This window comes from Pavona decussata, unplaced genomic scaffold, assembly GCF_977016875.1.
Source record: "Pavona decussata unplaced genomic scaffold, jaPavDecu1.1 SCAFFOLD_167, whole genome shotgun sequence".
Taxonomy (NCBI): Eukaryota; Metazoa; Cnidaria; class Anthozoa; order Scleractinia; family Agariciidae; genus Pavona; species Pavona decussata.
Window position 1 is genome coordinate 178,373 of NW_028145578.1, and position 23,815 is coordinate 202,187.

At 36.5% G+C, this 23,815-nt stretch overlaps 3 long non-coding RNA genes and 1 pseudogene across 4 annotated transcripts in view; 2 read left to right on the plus strand and 2 right to left on the minus strand.

Annotated features, from left to right (window-relative positions):
* LOC146464217 (cyclin-dependent kinase 7-like) overlaps positions 1 to 23,815 on the plus strand; it is an 85,544-nt pseudogene that overhangs the window by 51,069 nt on the left and 10,660 nt on the right. The window lies entirely within an intron of this gene.
* The window catches only part of LOC146464221 (uncharacterized), a 119,911-nt gene continuing 105,203 nt past the window's right edge, over positions 9,108 to 23,815 (minus strand). The window contains exons 2-3 of the long non-coding RNA XR_014868571.1: positions 15,332 to 15,408; positions 9,108 to 11,341 (exon numbers count right to left, since the gene is read on the minus strand). This is a non-coding gene — a long non-coding RNA (uncharacterized LOC146464221). The remainder of the gene's footprint in view (positions 11,342 to 15,331; positions 15,409 to 23,815) is intronic.
* Positions 12,516 to 12,946, plus strand: LOC146464222 (uncharacterized). The gene is made up of 2 exons (XR_014868558.1): positions 12,516 to 12,697; positions 12,728 to 12,946. It is a non-coding gene; the product is annotated as an uncharacterized LOC146464222 (long non-coding RNA).
* On the minus strand, positions 19,006 to 22,510 carry LOC146464223 (uncharacterized). The gene is made up of 4 exons (XR_014868557.1): positions 22,370 to 22,510; positions 21,668 to 21,750; positions 20,031 to 20,086; positions 19,006 to 19,365 (listed from the first exon to the last, which is right to left on the minus strand). It is a non-coding gene; the product is annotated as an uncharacterized LOC146464223 (long non-coding RNA).

A 23,815-nucleotide genomic window follows, 5' to 3' on the forward strand; every position in this document is an offset into this window, starting at 1 on the left:
CCAAAAAACAGGCTAGTTATTAAAAATGCGAGCTTCTTGTTGCAAGTATAGGTTAATTTTTTTTTCGACTTACGGCTTTTCGCTCAGTTTAAAAATAAGACACAACTTTTAAATTTCATATTGACCTTCCCCTAACATGAATTAGCAAAACTACGTTGCCTTACGGGAAAATGTGTACCTGTTGGCTCTGGTACGTCTTAGATAGTCTCCGAAAGTGCCTTGTTAATACCGCGGTCAGCCTTGCGCGATTTCCCTTTGGCGTAGCTCGATAAGGTATCGTTGGGAACCTTTCCACCACCCAATGCCCAAAGAAGAGGGATGAACTGGACAGATGGTCATGCCAGAAATGTCACAAGGTGCAGTGAAAATTGAAGCCCGTGCAAAAATTAAGTTGATCTCCGACTCAACATCACTTACGCCGACAGACTGTGTGTGTGCTGAGATGCTTTTTCCACATGAAAGCAACGGGAGGATAAGGGCACTTTTTTTCTTTTGCTCGTCTTCGTTTATCTTGGGAGCACTGTCCCCCAGCTAACCTCTGAAAAGAGCAATTGATATCCATTTCATGTGTTATCCGGAAGGACAACGTGGCTGCGCAATCATCTGTTTGTTTAAAAATTTTGAATGACGCGATGGTCATTATATCATTAGGATTGTTTCACCTTATTAAATTTGGTTTTCTTTAGTGTTGAGCGCTCCCGCTTTTCCCTTCCCATTATTTTATTACTACTTTCCTTCTTCTAAATTTTACATTTGTTTATTTCCTTCATTTCTTCTTTTGTTTGCTTTCAAGTTCGTTTTCTTTCTTTCTTTTGCTTGTCTGTCGGTCGGTGGTTCTTTCTCCCTTAACCTATCTCGTTCTTTTTGGCGTTTTTTCCATTTGTTTTAAGAATTTTAGATCACAGAGTGTCTTTTTTCACAAACCAAAATTATTTCCTTATCCGCAAAACTTGTGTAACACCTGAAGGAATATTGGTAACCAAGCCTTCCTTGTAAGGAGTGTGATATGTAATTGCGTGACATACAAATGATATGCATGGATTGAAGAAGTCAAAACGACAGTGTTGCTCAGTAATCGCAAATCTCGCTCAATGGTCATTTTTTTACGATGAAACAAGCTCAGTTGTACGTTAGAGAAAGATAACAGATGTGGTGTATTTGAAACTGCGAAGAATAGCGCCAATGTTTGTACAAGAGCCACCCAGGTATCGTTCAGATAGTTGATTTCGTAAACTCGTTGTCAGAGGGAAGATGGTAATTTTGCAGAGAAAGTAGGAATGAAAACCAATCTACAGCCACTGTTTTAGCAGGGTAAACTTGTAATGTTGACCTTCTAATCAAATAGGTGCTAAGCACTAAGATTTGCTTGGAATATTGGCTTCGTTAACAGACTAATTCGATTATTTGTGTTTGTTGACAAGTGGAGTTTGTGATTTTCTCGACATAGAGCATGGTTTTTTCGTGCAGAAGTTAAAAGCCCCAGACTAATTTTTATATCCTTGAAAAGAAGACTATTTCCACTAATCACAACCTTTATCTCAAGCGCTTCTGAGTTATACCGCATGGGAAAAATGTTTATTGAAAAACTGCTCCAAAATGAGATTTTTAAACAGTGAAATATTGGTGATTTTCAAACTCGTGCCGTGCATTCCCAGTTTAGTAAACAATCCTGGTTTTAGACTAAATCATTTGCCAATGACTCTTACACAAATATACCAATTTGAAAAAACCGTGCTTCCTTTTGCCCTTTTACACGAGCGAAGTTCTTGTGTTGTTACTCGACGCACTAATTTCCGCCATTTTGTGACGGTCGGCGCCCGTTACAGTTATTGCTAATTTTCTGGAAAACAAAAGCAGAGCTGAAAATAAGAAATACACCACATTTATTAACTCATCATAGAGTATGTCTGAGCAAAATATGAGGGTAGTCAATTTTTGAACCCTGTGCCATCACTCACTCGGTCATGAAAAAAAGGTGCTCTTAACTGAATTCCGGCCTGCCAAACTTCAATAAAATAGAGCCAATCCGACATTCTTTTGATAAGTTATTGATGTCATACAAAATTTGCATAAGAACATGAACATGCTAAAATTATGTCATTTTTGGGCTCTGTTTTGTCTGCAGTCTCAAGTTATGATCTGACGGGTCAGTTTGTCTTCCTGTGCTGCTAATGCTTATCTTGTTCAAGCTATTCCGATTCAAAATGAAAAGTATTGACTTGCAGTGCCGGACTTGTTCCTTCAATTTAGACTGAAAATCATCAGGGAAGCTAATGGCAAAGTTCGGTCCACGACCATAAAATACAGCAATTATTGACAGTATTAATGAGTACATTCACCACTTCTTGGCAAACTCTTTCCAGCGTGATTGAACGGGCACATGCATACTTGTCCATATTAAACAGAGATTCTCTTCATGTACATGTAGGCAGGTCTTGATATCTCTGAAATGTTTGCAGAAAACTGATTTCCAGAGGGGGGTGGGGGTGTATTTTATGTTTGAAGAATTTCCAACGGTGTGTGTGTGTGTGGGGTTGGGGGCGGGGTAAATAAATTACCTTATAAAATAATTAATGGAAAATCCCAGGGGTGGGAGGTATATATATTTTCTTGAACCATGCCTTACATTTTCACCAAATTAAAGTTGATTTTGAATTCTTCTGACCTAAACATGTTGTTTACATTTCCATTAAAAAATGGGAGTCACCAAGCTTTTTTTTTTTAGTTTCATGATTGTATATTCACTTGAAGCTAAGTTCAGGCATTTTTTTTACAACCTAAATAGTTGCTATGGTAACCAATAAAGTCGACAAAACTATTATAACTTTTTCTCCACTAATGAGGCATTTTTTAGGTACCCGGCAGCATTATAGTATCCTCTGATAAAAGGTGGTAGTTATGATCGATCAGATTATAACTGAGGGAAGTACTAGAAACTCGAGGATTGAGGATTGAGTCGTGAAGTTTGAGTTCCAAGGGACTACGGGTCAACTTTTGCATGGTACTGTACATCCAACCATTGCATGTACAGCTGTTTCAACAAAGGTTGTCCAAACAAAGCGTAAAAGTGTATGCGACAGTGCCAAAAGGGACTCTGGGAAATACCCAATAAATTTCATTAATAGCTCAGGATCCATATTGCCTGCCATCAAGTCCTCGCTGTACCGTCAAGGCATTATGGATTCTGAGCTTTTATTGAAATTTATTGGGTATTTCCAAGACTACCTTTCAATATTGTTGCATACACTTTTACTTTGAACAGCCTTTGTCAAAACAGCTGTATACTTATGCTTGGTAAACAGAACATCGGTGTCATTTTGAATTGTTTTAAATAAGAATGCTAGCTGAAAATCATTTGGTCATGTTTTACATTTTCTCAGAATGCAAAAAGTTGTGCATATCACTTTCTGTAGAACAGCAGACAAGGTGATGCTGATTTTACAAATTTTTAAACGTTCAAAATTAGGATCCCATATTATTTATGAAATGGTTGTATCTAGTGTGTATAGCATAAATATTCCAGCATCTATTTTAAGTTTTGGTACAGTGAAGGTATGTCCAGAAATGCACACAACTCAGCAGTGCACACAACAAAGGGTCAAGGGTTTTGATGAAAAGTCAAGTTCTAGATTTTATAATTATGAATGAGCTGAGTACAAAAGGGTACAGTGGAAGCGATGTAATGAAAAATTAGAAAAGTAGTAATTCTGACAAAATTGCTATTATGTGCATTTCTGGACATCAGTGCTCCTACGGCCAATGTTAGTGTTGAGTTTCCAAATTGTTTAGAAGCAGCTTAGTTTTCCTTTAGTTGTAAGGTTATTGTCTCATTCAACCATAAGATGCCACCAGAATAGACAGTGTATTTTTTTTTATTTAACTGAAGGCCCCAATAAGAAATTTAGGTGGTTCTGAACAATTTGAAAGTTCAAGTTTCAATCATTAAATATGATATTTTCAGTTTCAACCATTCAATTGTATCCCTCTTTATATCAATGGGCGGGAATTCATTTTTCGATACAATTCTCATTGCAGATAACTTAATATTTATTGTTCGCTCTTAAGAGTGTATGGTATATTATTGTAACTAATGCACAGGGTTGACAGGCTTGGAGAGAGGGATATGTGACTTGGTCTTAAATCCAAATTTTTTAAATAATCTCCATTTGGCTTGCACTCAAAGTCGAGAATTGGCTCATTTCTCTTTCAACTTGAGCAAAGAAATCACTTATAAAATCAACTCTGCCAAAAACAGCTGTTTTGGAACAATTCTGATTTGGAGGTCAAATTGTCACCTATGCCTCCTCTGCCAAACCCTTTAGTTGTTAAGAGTGACTATCCTTAAGAATCTCATATTCAATTTTGATCTAAAAAAATAGATTTCGCTGATAACTCTTCCATCAACTTCTCTTGGCAAGTAGGTAACGAGTAGAGAAATTTAATTTTCTAAAATTTTTGTGATTCGAATTTTGGGCACCCCGGGCTGTGCTCTAAACCAACATGCAAGATCGTGAGTTTTGGAAGACTTGCAGCTGTTAGTTCTTGAGAATACCGATCATTCAAAACCTCCTAATTCGCTAGTTATAGACGATGAACCTTCACATTTACAATGTGATGAATTGCAATCATAAGCTTTAATTACTGTAACAAATCTGAGGGCACAACGTTTATCTACTTTGAACACTTATTGCAACATGTGATTTAGCCACAGTTCAAAGGAATAAATTGCAAAAGTGGCTCGTACTCACAGGTTCTTCTTCAGAAAAGCTGTGAAAATCTGTTAAAACATGTGGCTGCAATATAGTTTCTGTTCCACAAGTGAACAGTGAAAGTTGTGACATTCTACTAACACTGCTATATGTCCATCAAACATGTCATCTAACAAATGAGATAACTATCACTTTGAAGTTCCTCCACAAAGCAAGATAAAGCATTTCTTACCAATTTGATTGTAACAAAAACTCTGCAAGAGTTTCATTAAAGGTTTCAGGTAACGAGAGAAGGCCATCACATTGAAACAAATTCATTGTCTACCTTTTTTTTTTTTTTTTTAAGCCAATAAACGAACTGGTAAGTGGCTGAAAAAACATGGTGGACAGTAAATTCACTTCAAGGTGATGGACTTATCTTGTTACATGACAGCTTTCATGAAACTCTTCCAGCGTTTTTATTACAATCAAATTGGTAATTAATGTTCAATTTTTCTCCGTAGAGAAATTTCAAAGCAATAGTTATCTCATTTCCTGGTTGGTTGCTAACATTTGTTGATGACATGGTCAATGGAAATATGGCCGTGTTAGTTGAATTTCTTAATTTCATCTCTCACTTGTGGAACAGAGACTGGATTGCAACCAAATGTTTTAACAGATTTTCATAGATGGATGGAACTTCCCACTGATATGTAGAAGAACCTGCGAGTATGAGCCACTTTTGAAATTTATTCCTTTGAACTTGGGCTAGATTGCATGTACTGATAAGTGCTCAAAGTAGATAAAAATGTGCCCTCAGATTTATTTCAGTAATTAAAGCTTGATTGCAAACATCATAAATGTGAAGGGTCATCATTTACAACTACTGAATTACGTTTTGAATGATCTGTATTCTCCAGAGCAAAACGCTGCAAGTCTTGTGACATTCACAATCTTGCCAGTTGTTTTTGAGCACACCCTGGGGTGGGAAGAGTTCGGATCACAAAAATATTTTAATTTTGAAAAATGTGCCCCGCACGGGTCGATAAATTCGCTTCAAAATTGACTCGCAATTGCTTCAAATCGCTTGCGAGTCGGTCGCCTCGTGGCAAAAATTATACACGTTTTCTTCTAAGACCTATACAAAGACTTGTTTGAATAAATGTTTTAATTAGGAAAGCTTTATTGCCTGTTTTTCTTTCTATTTTCATTGATGAAACGTGATAACTGCCCAATCTGGTGTAAACAAACACGTCTTCTCGAGAGCAGATCAAATTACTGCCATGTGACGCAAGGATCAAATTTCATTAAATTTTCGAAATTTTTACCTTCAGCTTTGTTTTTTGGGTAATCTTTAATTCGCAGGTAGGGTATTTTATTCGACAATTAGAAATTCTAGCTATTCTAGACCAAAGGAGTGCTGTTTCTTTGACCCAGTAAGTTGTCAATTTTTACTGCACATTGGGTTAATTATTAACAATATGCTAATTTGTGAAAATGTCAAAAACACGTGGGCTGCAATGGGTTAAGAAAATTAAATTTCTCCGTTTGTATTTCATATTTGTTACCTACTTGCAAAGAGAAGATGACAGAAGAGTTATCAGTGAAATCTATTTTTTAGATCGAAATTGAATACGAGGTTCTTATCCATTTGAAAAAGTAATCTGTTCTCATCTTCTAGTTGAATTCTGTATTTTCCAATTGTAATGTATTGTGCTACTAATAAAAAATTGTATGCAATGTGCTGAGTTTTTGGGTGTGGATCTTGCATTTTGATTTTTCCTATTAATACTCAAAGATAGACTATATTAATGAAAATGAGACGCATATGACGTAATAAATATGCGAAAATTAATATGCATGAGTGCTGACGTCAAAACTCATTTGCATTCATGAATATTCAATGGAAGTAGGCTCAGATTTAGAATCAGGTCCAAACTTGACTCTGATACCGATTCTGATTCCGAGATTAGACTCAGATTCAGAATCAGCATCGGAATCAAGTTTGGACCTGATTCTGAATCTGAGTCTAATGTCATTGAATATTCATGAATTCAAATGAGTTTTGACATCATCACTCATTGATAATTGATGCTGATGTCATTCATGAATTTTTAATAGATTCTATCATCGTGCATATTGAATAATTCCAGTTTAATATATTCCAGAAATCACATTAGCACAGTACAGCAACCAACACCAGCTGTAAAACACTAGTTTTTATTTATTTTCCTTGTTTACATAGTACCTGATTTTTAACTTTCATATACTAAAATAAAGATTTTTATCTATAATTTAAATGTTGTGAGAAAAATACCAATATACGAAATGACATTTTTAAATAGAGAAATATCAAGACAAGTTCAGGAACGAATTTCCCACATTAAAAATTAGCAAAATTATAAAATTTCAGTGATCAAATCCCATGAAATATCATGTGTGTATCACAACATCATCCTAACACTATACACGCTGGTTTTTGGCTTAATCTTCATAATACTATACACTTTCTGGCTTGATTTTCATCCTAGCACTGTACACTTTGGTTTTCGGCTTAATTTTCATCCTGATGTAATGCACGTTGGTTTCTGGCTTAATTTTCATTCTTATACTATACATGTTGGTTTTTGGTTAATTTTCGTCCTAACTCTATGCGATTTGGCTTTCGGCTTAATTTTCATCCTAATGCTATACCATTTGGTTTTTCAGCTTAATTTTCATCCTAATGTTATACACTTTGGTTTTCGGCTTAATTTTCATCTTAATGCTATACGATTTGGTTTTTGGCTTAATTTTCATCTTAATGCTATACAATTTGGTCTTCAGCTTAATTTTCATCCTAATACTATACACTTGGTTTTTGCCTTCATTTTCACCATAATGCTATACACTTTGGTTTTTGGCTTAATTTTCATTTAAATACTGTATGATTTGGTTGTCGGCTTAATTTTTATTCTAATGCTATACACTGGTTTTTGCCTTCATTTTCACCTTAATGCTATACACTTTGGTTTTTTGCAAAATTTTCATCCAAATTCTATACTTTGTGGTTTTCGGCTTAATTTTCATCCTAAAACTATACACTTTGGTTTTTCAGCTTAATATTCACCCTAATGCTAGATACACTTTGATTTCGGCCTAATTTCAACACTAAACTATACATTGATTTTGGCTAAATTTTCATCCTAATACTATACACTCTGGTTTTCGCCTTAATTTTCATCTTAATGCTATGCACTTTGGTTTTTGGCTTAATATTCACTCTAATGCTATATGATTTGGTTGTTGACTTCATTTTCATTCTAATGCCATATACACTTTGGTTTTCGGTTTGATTTACCTCCTAAAACTATACACTCTGATTTTGGCCTAAGTTTAATCCTAATACTATACACTTTGATTTTCGGCCTAATTTTCATCCTAATACTATAGACTATGGTTTTTTGCCTAATTTTAATCCTAGTACTATACACTCTGATTTTGGCCTAATTTTCATCCTAATACTATACACTTTGATTTTCGGCCTAATTTTCATCCTAATACTATAGACTATGGTTCTTTGCCTAATTTTAATCCTAGTACTATACACTTTGATTTTGGCCTAATTTTAATCGTAGTACTATACACTTTGATTTTCGGCCTAATTTTCATCCTAATACTAATTAGACTATGGTTTTTTGCCTAATTTTAATCCTAGTACTATACACTTTGATTTTTGGCCTAATTTCAATCCTAATACTAAACATTTTGACTTTGTCTAATTTTCATCTTAATGCTATACAATTTGATTTTGGCCTAATTTTCATCCTTAAATACTATTCACTCTGATTTTGGCCTAATTTTTTAATTTTCATCCTAATACTATAGACTACGTTTTTTGGCCTAGTTTTCATCCTAGTACTATACACTTTGATTTTTGGCCTAATTGCAATCCTTATCCTATACACTCTGATTTCGGCCTAATTTTCATCCTTATACTATAAACTTTGATTTTTGACCTAATTTCAATCCTAATACTAAACATTTTGATTTTGTCTAATTTTCATCTCAATGCTATACACTTTGATTTTTGGCCTTACTTCACTCCTAATACTATACACTCTGGCTGTTGGCCTAATTTTCACCCTAATACAACATACTTTGATTTTCAGCCTAATTTTCGTCCTAGTACTATACACTTTGATTTTCGGCCTAATTTTCATCCTAATACGATACACTACGAGTTTTGGCCTAATTTCAATTCTTATACTATACACTCTGATTTTGGCCTAATTTTCATCATAATACTAAACACTTTGATTTTCGGTTTAATTTTCAGTCTAATGGAATACACTCTGGTTTTTGCCTAATTTTTATAATCAACATAGTATACACTCTGGTTTTTGGCTTAATCTTCATCCTAATACTGTACACGTTGGTTTTCGGCTATATTTTCATCCTAATACGATGCACTCTGGTTTTCGGCCAAATTTTCATCCCAATACTATACACTTGGTTTTTGGTTTCATTTTCATTTTAATGCTATACAATTTGGTTGTCGGATTAATTTTCATTCTAATGCTATATTTTTTGGTTTTCGGCTTAACATTCATTCTAAAACTATACACTTTGGTTTCTGGCTTGATTTTCATCTTAATACTATACACTTTGGTTTTCAGCTTAATTTTTCTCTTAATGCTATACACTTTTATTAGTTTTTGGCTTAATTTTCATTCTAATGCAGTTGGTCACTAGTAGACTGAGGTACTGAAATTTTTTACTGCAGGATTGCTGCTGCAAAACAATGCAAAGCCATCACTGGGCAGTCAATCAAAAATTTTTGTGGAGCAATCTGACCATAAACTAAACAAGTAGATAATGAATAGTGACTGGTTCCTTCTTTTCATAATTAATAGCTCGCAACTATTTTGGTCCATTTGGGTCAAAATATCAATCTGCTCTTTTAATAATTAAAATAAGCACACATCAGCCAAGTAAAGTTCTGCTTGTCTATACTACACCCAAGTTTACATAAATCCCCCATAAAGTTTTAGATATTTATTTCAATTTGTATAGTGATTGGCATGATGATGACATGTTTCGACCATAATAAAATGTCCTACAGTGTGATGCAGCTTTGCGATGTGTGTAGTTGATTGGTTTAGGTTGAGTTCCAGAAGACTGATTGTATATTTTTAATCATTCCAATGAAAGGAAAATTAAGCAATCTTTCTATTTTGTTCACCATCCATGCAAAACAGTCATTGTGCTGTGTCAGCATTTTTTGTCTCTAAGAGTATACTATCCATGCGTGAAAAGCATCCATGTCATCTTTGTGAAGTAAAACAGTCTTCAGAGTGACAAAATGTCTGTAAGTTGAAGATCTGGTAAACTTGTTATCAATGTCACTTTCAAATAATTTGAGCCTATGGTGAAAATTTTTAATGTACGAGAATCTGAAGCTTGATATCTTCTTTTATACTGATTGTGAACAGCATTTTATTTCCTGCTCCTGCAGTTTAAATTGTGGCCTTTTTAGAAACTAAAATTGTTGTAATGGATATCAGTTTGGCCACCTTTCAAGTTTCATATAGTTGTATGCTCAATTGTTTTTTAAATTTGTGATCCAAAAATTAAAGAGTTTAAGAAAGCATATCCAAACAGTTATTCAAAATTTTTGGCAGATCTCACAGACATTCAAATCACAGTGGTTGGCAGTATCAATAGTCATAGCAATGTTTGCCCTAGTTCATCAAAGATGGATTATTCATCTCTAGTATAATGGTGTAAATGATCACTTTCAGAGGAAGTTTTATATCTGGTAACCTCCATTGAGTGAAGGTTTCCTGTACTAAATTACTGTGCTTTCCTTTTTCTTTTGTAATAAATTTCCATTGAGAATTATTGCTACTTTGATCATTCTTAACTTTTGTATGCCAAAACTTCAATAAATGCCATAAAGTCTTTAGAATGCCAAAATTAAAAAAAAAAAAACATGACAAAGACAACCAAAGTAAAAATTGGTCTTTTATCTGATAATAATGGATGCAGACCTCCGTGGGACAGCAGAACTTTACTTGGAAATGTAGCTACTGTACAAAGAAAGCGATTACAAATCCCCATTCTAACAGCACAAATTAACCATGAAATATCAAGAAACAAAAGCAACTAATTTCAAGTTTTGCCTGTGCCGACCGGGCCCTTACAAATCTGCATGCAAGCCGAATGGTCCGTAGACATAAAACAGTCTCTAGTAAAAACTTTCAGTCTAATTGTGTTCACGTAGCTGGGGGAGTTAAATATAACCATGCACTTCCTTTGTTAATATAGCTGCATGCCTAAATTAAAAGGAGAAGTGTTGTTAGTCTCACATCCAAAAACAACCCATTTCAAATTTTTTGGCTTATCCATTACGCAATTGTCCAAAGCTCAATTCAATAATTTTTCAAACAAAACTTACAAGTCCAACCTACAATTTACAAGTAAATGCAATTTAAGCTGTTGAGATAGCAGTACAAAATTTGAACTGCTATCTCAATGTGCTTGCACATTTCCTCAACACTTCTACTTTATATGCTTGGTTCACTATTGATCGAACAAAATAAAAGATTATCTACACTGCCCAGCTGGTCACCACTTGAGCAGTGCACATCTTCCATCATCCCATCGTCTCTCTGATCCTGTAATACAAATATGCAGACGTAAAAATTTGGTACAGCTGTTTTTTTAAAGATAGCTAGACTATTTTATTAGCAAAAAACAAAAACCAAGGCACACAAATCACAGGGTTATGCTCCAAAGGCCCAGACTATTGTACTGTTCTATTACAGAAGAACAAACCTCACCCAATCTGAAAATTTATTCTGTAAATAAAGTTCTTTAACCCCTTTAAATAAAACAATGAACAAAAATCTAATGCAGTCGAACCTCCATATGCGACCACCTTTCGTAAGTGACCACCTATCCAAAACACCAAATTCTTCCCAGATAAGGCCCTTATATATAGTTGGAACCTCTCATAAGCGACCTTGACCATATTGGGAGGTGATGCCACTATAGTTTTTCATTGTTTTGTAACCTCTTGTAAGTGGCCACTTGACAAACGTTCTGATCTCCACGTTCGCTGTATGTACTACCCTACTCAGAGTTTACAAGGAACTTTTAGTGATAACCTAGCACTGCTCATATTGTAACTACGACTGTGAATGCATACAATAAATTCTCTTCAAAGAAATAGATGTGCCAGACCTGTTCCCCAAAGAGACTCCTTGTGATTCGACTCTCATAAGCGACCACCTCCTGTTAGCCACCACTAAATCATGGCATTTTGGGTGGTCCGTTAGGGGACATTTGACTGTATTATTCTTCACATGCTCTTGTATACAAAAACATTAAAAATTAATGTCAACTCTAATGGATTGTTGTTCCATGTCATGCCCATATTGTTGTCATTCTGTCATACTCTTCGTCATATAACTCAGGTCTTACATTATGGCCTGCCATCTGTATTACCAAGGGGAAGGAAGTTACTCAGTGATTTTTTTGGTGGTGGTACACCACTGGGACTCTGAAGACGTAACCCTACACCAATGCCATGTTAAGCTGCATTTTGCAACATTGTTCTAGATTAGATTACAAAAATGCCTCCCCTATCTCAGACTTGTTGACTAAATTCGTCATACCACTGATAATTTTAACTGTAAATAATAGACTACACGTATTTAAGACCAAGAGTCTCTGATTTTTACACTCTATCCCAAACTAAACTGCTTGAAAACAACAAGACCAAGCCAGATCTTCCAAATGTTAGCCAAGTTGTATTTTCCTATTATTCAAAGAGGTATATATATTGCCAGTTTTCACTGTCACGCCATTGAAAAAAAAAATCAAAACCATTCCATGAATGAAGTCATGAAATTGACATGTTAGAGATGATAAATAAATAAGGAATCTGTCCAAGTGTCAGGTCTGTGCGGTATTCCGTACTCGAGTTATCTGACAAAATGTTCCACTCAAATTTAGATAGCTTAGTATGGAGACGCCATGTTTGTGCCCCTCAGAGGGGCACAAACATGGCGGCCGGAAATAGGAAAAAACATCTGGAGTTTACTTTTCCCAGAAAAGAGGTTTGTTTTCCCTTGTGAATTTTCGAATGTTAAGATAAATATTTCTCCCCAAACTTAAATTGTTTAGAATGCTGAAAATCACCCGAAGAGGCATTTTTAAGATACGGAACAGCTCTGTCACGGCCGTCCTCCTGATGTCACGCACAATGAAAACTCGGAAATTGAAACTGTTCTATTTTCAAAAGGAAGTATGATATCCAGCTAAGAAATTATGAAAAGACATATTTTTAGGTAATCTTTCCTTGAATGAAGGTAAAAATTTTGTAGGCCTCCCTGTTTTGAATTCTAGAATTTGCGTGGTGTTGTCATGTGAAAACCAAGAATAGAGAGAGACTCCTCTTTTTGAACAACAAATCACAAGCTGTCCACAGTTTCCAAAGCACATCTGTGTCCTAACTTTAAAAAAACTGGCTTCATGCTTAACCATATTCAAATATAGATATACAGCTATTTCAATTAACGTTGACGGATCAAAGCATAAAGCTACAGGAGAAGACCGCAAGGTTATATGGGATTTTTTTATGAATAAGTTCATCAAAATCAGCTGTGCTTCACCTGTTCAGTGAAGATTTACGATGGTGAGTCATTTGGGTAAAAAAAAGGTTAGGATATCAATTGAATGAGGTGGCAGCTGCTATAAGGATGCCACCAAGAACTATTGGATGTTATGTCTCAAAAGTTTTAGGGCCAGACAATCTGTGGGCCTTCAAATCTGTCTATAAGTGGTTTATTTTAAGCAGATAAATAGTTTTCTAGTCTGGGATACAAGCCTTCTTGTTACTGTCAGTAGCAGAAAGTATTTTGATATGACTGTTGGCAAAATTGAAAATGGCTTAGAACGTGGCTAAACACTGTCTAAACTGTATTCTAATAACTTACCCTTATGAAATTTTGGAGAAGCGAAAGTAAACACCATTGAAAGACCAATAAACAGCATGTCCATGCACCTGCACATGAAATGTTTGATTATGGAAGCAGAAAAGACACAACGGAACTTAAGCAACAATGACAGCAACAGCAGCGACGCCACAAAACAATAGGATTAATGAGGAAAGACAATCACCCTGCACATGCGTTTTAGATTTTGGTACATTTCTTTGTGCCCTCAGCAAAAAAACAGCATGAAATGATCAATTTCAAGGTTCTGCAGAGAACATGAACACACAATGGTGAATTGTTCATTCTCTTTCTTAACTCGAATGGCACTCCTACTAATTTGGTTCCTGGGTAGTTCGCAGCTTTTGTACAAGTTGGAGGTGTTGAAATAATCGCAAAGTAGCACAAATGAAATGGTTTCAAGTTATATTTTTAAGTGACATTTTTGTTGCCATCGTCGTTGTCATTGTTTAAGTTCCCTTCTGTCAGTCTGTGTATACTTGAGTTTTTGTTTAACGCTCAAAACAAGCAAACAAAAGTTTACAGGGTTTTCTTTCACCCTACTTGTCGCACCTCTGAAAATATATTAAGAACTAGCCATATAACCTTGCGGTCTTGTCCGGTAGTTTTGTGCTTTGATCTGACAACGTTAATTGAAATAGCTGTCTATATTTTTAATTTTAAAGGATGCACCTAATAATTTTATTGCTTTTGGGGTCATTTAGGTCTGAAAATCTTAACAATTAATAGCCAATTGGATTTTAAGAGACTAATATCTGAAAATGGTGTTGGGAAATTATTGACAATTTGGTCTGAAATTGAGTCAGTATTTGGAGAATAGATGGAACCTCCCCACCCCATCACCAAAAATTGCGAGCAGTACACCCACCACCAATTTTAAATAATTCTAGTTACATCATCCCTAGTTCGACCGAAGCTGGAATATGCAAGTGCGGCTTGGGACCCGTTTTTAAAGAAAGATATCAGTGCTCTGGAAAGGGTTCAACGTAAAGCAGCACAGTTCTGCTCACAGAATTATAATAGATATGCTAGTGTTACGGACATGATTAAAGACTTGGGGTGGGCCTCGCTGGAAACGAGGAGAAGGCAGTCTAGGTTAACACTTATGTATAAGCTAACTCATGGTCTTATTGATATAGATAGCCGAAAATATTTAATTCAACACTCCAAGAGTCGCACAATTTAAGCCATCAATTTAAATTTCGCGTGCCATATGCAAATAAAGACGTTTTTAAGTTTTCGTTCTTCCCAAAAACAATAGCAGACTGGAACTGCCTCCCAGAGGCCATTGTTTCATCAAGCTCTTTAGAAATATTTAAACATAGATTGTTAGCTTTTCTTAAGAATTAGTATGTAGTTTATATAGTTTTCTTTATTTGACTTTTATATCATTATTTTATACATTGATATATCTGTATTTTATTCATTTGCTAATTTTATTTATTTTTACGGTTGGTGTGATATCTGATCAGGATTTTACCGACCTAATAACATGTAAATGTAAATAAATGTAAATTCTACAGCTTTAATCCAGGAGTTAATTAATCAAAACTCTGTCATTTCGGAGAGCTTTCAACTCGTAAATACGTTATCAGATGTTTCATGTTTCAAGAAGACCTACAGCCGTAAGCTTAAGCTTACCTCCCGCTTCGCGATGTTTTCCTGGTAAAGTTTAGTTCAGGCCGCATTCAAACACAAACTTAGAACCATGCAAACACCTGAAAAATGGCAAATATAGTTTCTTCATCACACTTTAAATGCATTTAAAACTTAAACCACAATTATAACGACGTCAAAACGGAAACTTTTTCAAAGTAAATACCTTCAAATTCAGATGAGAGATGAGAAACCTGCGGCCATGTTGATTATGGGGTTGCAAGGCTTTTTGGGTCAACAAAATTTAACACGCGATGACACCACGTGGCGGCAAACTCCTGACAAAAGGCCAACCTGAAGTGAGTAGGCTCTTGGCATCAAATTGGATTTTTTTCCTTTTTTGGAGCGTTTTCACGTCATCGCGTTTGTAAGCCACAGTCCAAGGGCTTTTCCTATCCCTGGTAAGGAGCAAAACCGCGCCGAAAAAAGGAAACATTCGACTTCCGGTTGCCGTCCGTGGCTCACGAACCGTGACGTCACACTTACCGTTTGCGGACGTCCCGGGAAACCGACCTCCGTTTGGACGATGTATAAAAATTCAAATATCCCAGCCAACGCCCCTGGTTTTCTATCTGTCCCCTTATTTACTCTTGATTGAGCATATTATGTTCCAGGCAAATCAAACTGCATATATTAAGGACGGTGCCTACTGCTACATTTGCGCGGTTTATGACTATGCGGGAAACGCATTTTTTAGAGATAATAAAGCAACAATTATTCAATAAAGCAGTAAAATAAAAAGCAATGTATAGCGTTTTTTCCAAATTGAAGCTATATTATCTCTGAAAAATGCATGGTTACCCCCAACTTTCTTTTTGGATACCAGACGCACTTGCTAAGTTCTGCTTTCCCCGGATAATTTAAACAGGGCAAAAATAACCCTGTATTAGTAGCCCCCACCCATAGGAAACCGAGTATCACGAGATGCGCTGATTGATGCGCAGTAACAATAGTAGGCACCTTCCTTGCATACATGACGTCATCACTTTTGATTCTGACCTTGTCCTTCCTGGATCCCAAGATAGCGCTGGAATGGAATGCAAAACTCAGACATTCTAATTGGTGCACTTGATCAGAAGGGGTATCGAATGGTCCCGTTCAATTTTAAAGTGCTCGCAAAATTTGGCCTTTGCTCGAATTGCTCGCAAAAATTACACGGGTGCTCGCTTGCTCGTGCTCGCATCTGCTCGCTTGCAACTGCTCGCATCCTTTTAAGAACAATTTGACAAGTGCTCGTGCTCGCAAAAATAAACACACTGCTCGCATGTTCGCAAAGACCATTCGATGCCCCTATCAGATGTGCGAAATTCAGGACCAAATACGCTCCCTAATTACTAACAAGCCTTCTCAAGTCAAAGAAAATATGGGGCCACTTCAAACTCTTTTTCAATATTAGTTTAATTTAATTTGTTTTTACAATGAAAGGGGTTCATTAAAAACTGCTAATGACAATATGAAGATTATAACTACTTTTTTGTTGCTTAATCAACGAGAAAGTTCCCTTTATAATAAGTTATCACGTTTATATAAATAGTCTTAAAAACTTTGGAAGTAAAACCTATGGTAACAATAAAACAGAATTTGTTTAACTTGATATTTTCAAACAAGACAGAAAATCTCTTAAACAGAAAGTAACAATATTCAACACTCTGTAGTCACCCCACCCCCTTGTTTCAGAAAACGATTTTTCTCTTTAGATAGAAAACCTCTCTACTTTGACTAATTTATGAATACAGTTGCCTCAACATTACTTCAATATTGCAGCTACTGTAGGCAATTCAAAGACAAAAAATGACATAGTTAGCTCAAAAACTTGCATTAACATTTGCATGAACTTTGCATTGATTTCCATAAATTTGCATAAATGACAGAAAACTCTTGTAAAAACAACAGAGCACTGCACCCTGTTAATTTAGCCTACCCAGACATGTTATCACTTAATGGTATAAATACTGATGCAAGTCACTAAGGAACAAGAAAATTTGGTGCAAGTCATAACTATTGAAGTGGGGAAGATGCCATACTGTCTTCCTTCTTTTTGGCGTCATCCCTTTTGTCTGATTATTTACGGTAGACTTGCACCATTTTTGTCTGGCCCCTCATGGCTACACTAACAGATAAGATCCTGTTTATAAAATCTTTAGCTGTACTCAGAACAAACTGAACTAAGGCAAGCCTCAAAGCAGTGGAAGCAAAGCAATCCTTTCACATACTCTTCATATGCCTTGCCCCTTTCTCATCCTACTTTACATTTGCCCACTTAAGAACTCCAAAATTTGCCCACGATACATTTAAATGAGCTTTGCACAATTTCCATACATTTGCATAAATGACAGAAAGTGGCAAGAAAAACGACAAGACACTTGTAAGAACAACAGAGCACCGCACTCTGTTAAGAAGACAAGACAAGTAATTACCAATTGAAATGGTATAGATATACTGATGCAAGACACTTAGGAACAAGAAAATTTCTGTGCAAGGTGGGGAGGATGCCATACTTTCTTTCTTCTTTTTAGCATCATCCCCTTTTTCAGCCTAATGTAAGGTACACTTGCACTTTTTCTGGTTCCTTGTGGCTAAAACTACACTTCTTACAGATAAGATCCTGCTTATAGCATCTTCAGCTGTACTCATATCAAGCTGAACTGTTGCGAGCCTAAAAGATGCGGGAGCGATGCAATCCTTTCATGCACTCTTCATATGCCTCGCCCCCATTCTCAGCCCACTTTAGACTTGCCCAGTTCTGTTAATGTAAATAATCTATTACGTGAGCGTGCAGCACACTTTTAGAAATTTAGGAAAATTATGTAATATTAGTAATTCTTATAGAATTAAACCTGCCTTAGAATCACTAATTAAAATTTTTTTTTTCAGATAGGAGGCATTCTGCAGAATGAAATGCGCATCTCATTTTCAAAACATTATATTTTTAACTTGTTTTATGGTTTCTTGCCCAAGCATTTAAAAATTCTCTCACAATGCCAAGTGACTACACAAAACTAGCTTTTTAGTTGATGTGTCAGAAGGAGGAACAAAATGAATTGGTGTTATTCAGAACTAGTGGAGATAAGCCATTCTCCTGCAGACTCCTCCTAAGTCAGCCTTACCTCCTTCCTTCACATGCTTCAACTCACACCAAATTTGCTGCAAGTCTAGGTAAAGCGGATCAAGGAAGGACCTTCTTCAATTACTTTGTTCCTTAGTGTGCAAGCCAGGGCCCATTTGTTTGAAAGCCAACAAAACATGTACTAGCCCCGGATTAAACATTAAGTGAGGTTTCGATCTCACTCATTAAAATGCTTTTAAAAGCTCATTTTGAGGCAATGGTAAAGAAAAGACTAATTCAAAACTGAGGAAAAACATCTTTTGGAGTTATCTTAATTATTTAGCAATTGAACTGGAATAAAAAATCATGTTAATCCAGGATTAGCTTAATAGGGATTTCAACAACTTTGCCAAGGAGTGCAAAATTAATAAATGCGACAACTACACTGTACTTGTCCTGTTTAAAGAGAAAAACTGATCCAATTCTTTGTTTGTTTGTTTGTTTTTCATTTTTTCTAATTTTTGTGGGGGGGGGGGGGGGGGTTGTTAGTTTTTCTTTTTTTTTTCTTTTCTTTTCTTTTTTTCCCTAGATATATTATAAAGTATCCCAAGCTGCATCCATTGCTGAATGTCACTACCTTCTTTCTGTTAAAAAGAACCTACACAAGTAGGTACCAGTCAAAGTAGAGGGGGTAATGCTATACCCTCTTTTCTTCAGCCACGCCCTCTTTCTTGGCCTACTTTATTGAAACCAGTACTAATCAAAGCTGATCCAATTGTGAGCCACCGTCACTTGAGTTGTCTTTTGTGCTTGTAGCTCAAGATCCTCTCAACGTTATACATTCTTTGCTTTGTTGTAAAGATCTTTATACATCTCCTGTAAGGAGCTATCAAAAACAGCACGGTGCGAATGTCCTGTCAACTCTGACTTCCGACTAGACCAGAACTTGTCGTGCGATAGAGGCACAGTGGCACTGCAAAAGGCAAATGAAAATAATGCTCAATTATAAAAGGATATTGTTTACACCACATTAACAAAATAAAATAAATCTTAAACATCTTGAATCTTTAAAACTTGACTTTGTATACCTGTATGGCCCAAAATGACAAGAATATTTTAGAATGACATCTCTACAGTAACTGGCAGTAGCCACATAGAGCCTCCATTTCTAATACTTAGTCTTGGAGTCAACCCTTTCTCAAGTAGATTTCTTTGTAGAATGCATCTCAGGGGATCTTTGGAATGACCACAGTTTAAATACCCAATCAAAGAAGAGCAATGGCAATTATATCATGATATGTCATACCCTTTTGTGGGAAAAGAAAAAAAAACAAAAATATATCTACTAGGGATAGGGTTGACCTAATAATAGGTTCAGGTGACTGGCCATACATTACAAAATGTATGACATGGATGCAAATCATCAAATCTTCAACTTGCTTATGATTGCCATGTATGAAACAAAAAATATCCTACATAGAATTTTGAAGTCTTGTAAAACTGATGTGTACTGAAACAAGTAGCCACAAAAAAAATGTTTGGAGCTGTCACAGGAGACAAAATTTGCAGTGTGCAGTCACATATAAAGGAAAATCAACAGGTTAAACTGGGTCTATGATCAATAACATGTATTTTCACCTTCATGCAGGACAACAGCGAATTCCATACAACTTGCTCATCAATAACCGCGCAAGCTGAAAATTTGACACAGAAAAAGAAAATTGATAGATTGAACTTAATAAGAATTGAACTGGCATTTGTTATCTGAATTGAAAATGCATCTTGTAGGAACAGGCCCTACTGGTGTCTGAATTGCTTCAGTTATCAACTCTGTTGATAAACCAAACATTCGTTTTTACTCCCCACCAACGCAGCACCACAGTTTCTTTAGAAACCAACCCCTTGACCTAATATAGGGTCTGAGGAGTTCTTGGACAAAGCCTCAATCCAAAATTCTAAGGTCACTAATATTGCAAGCTCACAATACTGTCGCTACTAGGATACCTTTTACCAAAAATTAATAGATTTTTTAGTTTTCTTCTCTGTTTGTGACCAGACAGTGTCCTGAAAATTCTACAATCTAATTGGTCCCAGGAGCTGGCAAACATTTGTTATCTTTTGACCATGGTCATGGTAACCAAGAATGCTATATAGTGAGCGAAGGAATAAGTGAACATAGGCTGTGGCAATGGACCTTGTGGCAGACTGCGGGCTCAATTTTTTCCTACAATATAAGGACCTCCTGGTCGATAAATAATCAATATGTATTTGCTAAGTTATGTGTTGGTCAGATGTTAATGGTTACCTTCTATCTAGTCTAGTTCCTAGAGTGGGGTGGTCAGGGTCTTCAAATGATCTATCAAGTGATTCAAGGCGGGCATCATTGATCTCAGATCTGTAACAAGATGCATTCAGTCTGATTATTAAATACAGCTCTGTGTAGGCCATGTGAAATCCATTTAGCCTGTCTGTACTTTGTTTGTTAGTTTTAATGATTACAGCATTAATCCAAAGTCAAACAAGAAATAGAGTTAAGAAGTAGTAAGCCGTTGTTAATAATTAACAAGAGCTTACTACAGTCAACTCCCGATAACTCGAACCCTCGCTAACTCGAACCTCGCGCTAACTCGAACCAATTTTCCTTTCCTTCCAGGTCATTTTCTATATAATTTTACCCTCGATAACTCGAACTCCCGATAACTCGAACCTTTTCGATAACTCGAACTCCCGATAACTCGAACCTTTTTCAATTTCCCTTCAAGGTTCGAGTTATCGGGAGTTGACTGTACCTCCAAACTCTACATTTTAAAAACAGCCAAAATCATCACTTACAATAGTTTTGCCTAAAATCCTTTAATTACGATGTGATGAAAGTTCAAACCCTTGCCTTTGTTTTACCAGCAATACACCTTGCAGTGTGATGCGCCTTACTGGGCCACCCAACAAACTTTTTTACAAGTTAGTCAATCAGGATACGCGAATTTGATTAATGGTCACACCTCCTTGCAAACTTTAACAGGCAAATAACGCAGCAATGAATTTATTAAAAACATGTCGTTTTGTGTTTAATAAACAAGGAGGAAGATATCCTAATTGGCTAACTTGTAAAAGAAGTTTGTTGTGTGGCTACAGTGAAAGGCGCATCGCACTGTAATTGTTAACTCTTGAGCACAAACAGAGAACCTTGAAACTTGAATCTGGTTGAGGAGTTAACACGTGGCCATGCATGCAAGACTTTAAAATGCAATGCTGATACTCTGTAGATCCCACCATACCTTAGCTCCTGTAAGGATAACAGACTGTCAGTGTCATCATCTTCTGTATCAGACATCTCTACGAGTTTTCTTGAACGGTACGGCTGAGGAGAGATTGAATAGAAATCAGCTCAACATACAATTTTCTTTAAATATGTTGGATTGACTAGCAGGCTTAAATTAATTAATTGATTGAGTTGTACAGAAATCAGTTGTCAATGGATTCTCATAACAGCCAAGGTTTTACCAGATTGGTGTCAAGGCATCCTGTCCGTGCTAAATTTCAAACTGACACAAACACTGATTTTTCATCATGTTTACCAACTCAAAATAATTAACTAATTTGCGTGAATTTGCAGGAGCACATATTTTAAAAATTTGAGGCACTAGACTGAAGAACATGCACAACTCCTTGCCCCCTATCTTGATCCTTTCAATTTATGCTGTGCATTTTTTTGTGAATAAGACAAAAGGAGAAAGAAGATGTTGTTTGCTCATGAATCCAGTTTTTTGCTTGCTCATTTTTCTGCTTGTGTGTTTGTTTGCATTTCTGCTTTGTTTGGTTGTCCCTCTGTTTGCCCAGTTCGCCTTGCCATTCATGGGTGTAAACATGTTTTAAAGATGTGAATTTAACTACTCAAAAGGCGTTTTAAAATATTATGAAGAAGTTTCTTCATGTTTTAATCCTCATGCTCATCAAGCTGTAGACTCAGAAAGACTTACTGAAACAGGAGAAGTATATCTCCTAACCAAACTGTCAACACGGCCATCAATGTCTCGACTAGAAGTTGACAGGTATGATCCGTACCCATTCACTTCCCGTGGAAAGATTCTCCTGCTTCCTGGTATATGCCCTTGACTCATTCAACAGATCATCGTCAGGTAAATGGGGCCGTGGCCTTGGTGGTTCAGATGCGAAGCTGGTGTAGGCAGGTGTTGAGGTGGTTCTCCTGTGTGGTCCATAGCCAAAAAGATACTTCAGGAAGTCCCTGCCATAGACTTTGAGGTACGCTTGGCAGACTACACAGTCTTTGTGAGGGACTCGGCAGTCTGGGCAAGGAGCTACAAAAGAGAGACATGACACAAAATTAGAAGAGCAGCTATCAATGTTTTCAACACTTAAGGCATGACTTATTACATGATCACTTAAGTCGTCGAAACGTCGACCTCTGAAATCCCCGCGACTCAGAAGTTATTCACATTAGGGTTTGTGGTCGCCCCTGTGTCGTTTTTTTCCCCAATATTTGGACCAAAAAAGGGCTCTCTGAGCTCGGCGGACTTATGGCGGACTGTAAGTGCTTGGTGCTCTGAAGACAACGAAAAGGTGAGCAAAATGTTACGTTTCACTACGCTGTTCACCCAGGCCCGTAGCAAGGCTAAAACAACTGAGGGGGTTTAGCAAAATAGTGAAACAAAACTACCACACCCCCCCCCCCCCCCTCCCTCCACTGTCACTCAAAAACAGACTGACTAGGGAGTTTAAGATGCAACGAGAACATAAAAAAAAACCCGGTAGATTTAGCAAGTAAAACAATAACTTTGCACCTGCATCACACTCTTAGGTACATGTTTTTGCCTTTTCTTTAACGTAGACTACTACGTGAAGTTTCCTAATTTCACGTTTGAAGGACGACGTAGACAAACGACGACAAATTTTTCTTTCTCTTTTTAAATTTGGAATCGGGCAGTAAGAATCCGACTGCAGGAGAATTGTTTTTCTCTGGTCTTGAGGACATATTTGTGTGGCTTTTTTGTGTGACAACGCGGGAACACTAAATTGTTATAAACTAAGGACATCTGATATTGCTTAAAATGAGCGGATGTCTTAGAAAACAAGTAGTTTATTTCGACAGCTTTCACGGCTTCAGTTTGGTTGATTTCAATCCATTTTGATTCTTATTTCCGATTCACAAGATAGGAGTGCCTGTTAGCGAAGGAAACTGACAGGTAGTAAACAGACTATTAAAGGTTGTGAAAAGGCACTTGCAGCGTCAGAATTCAAACATTAATTTGATTTAATTATATATTTTTGGGCACATTGCTTTTTAACTTCCAAAAATTCTGGGGGGGGGGGGGGGGGGCTCAAGCCCCACCCCTGCCCCTCCCCCCGCTACGGGCCTGTCACCAAAGCCCATTTTAACGAAATTCCTGATATTTTTATTATTACAG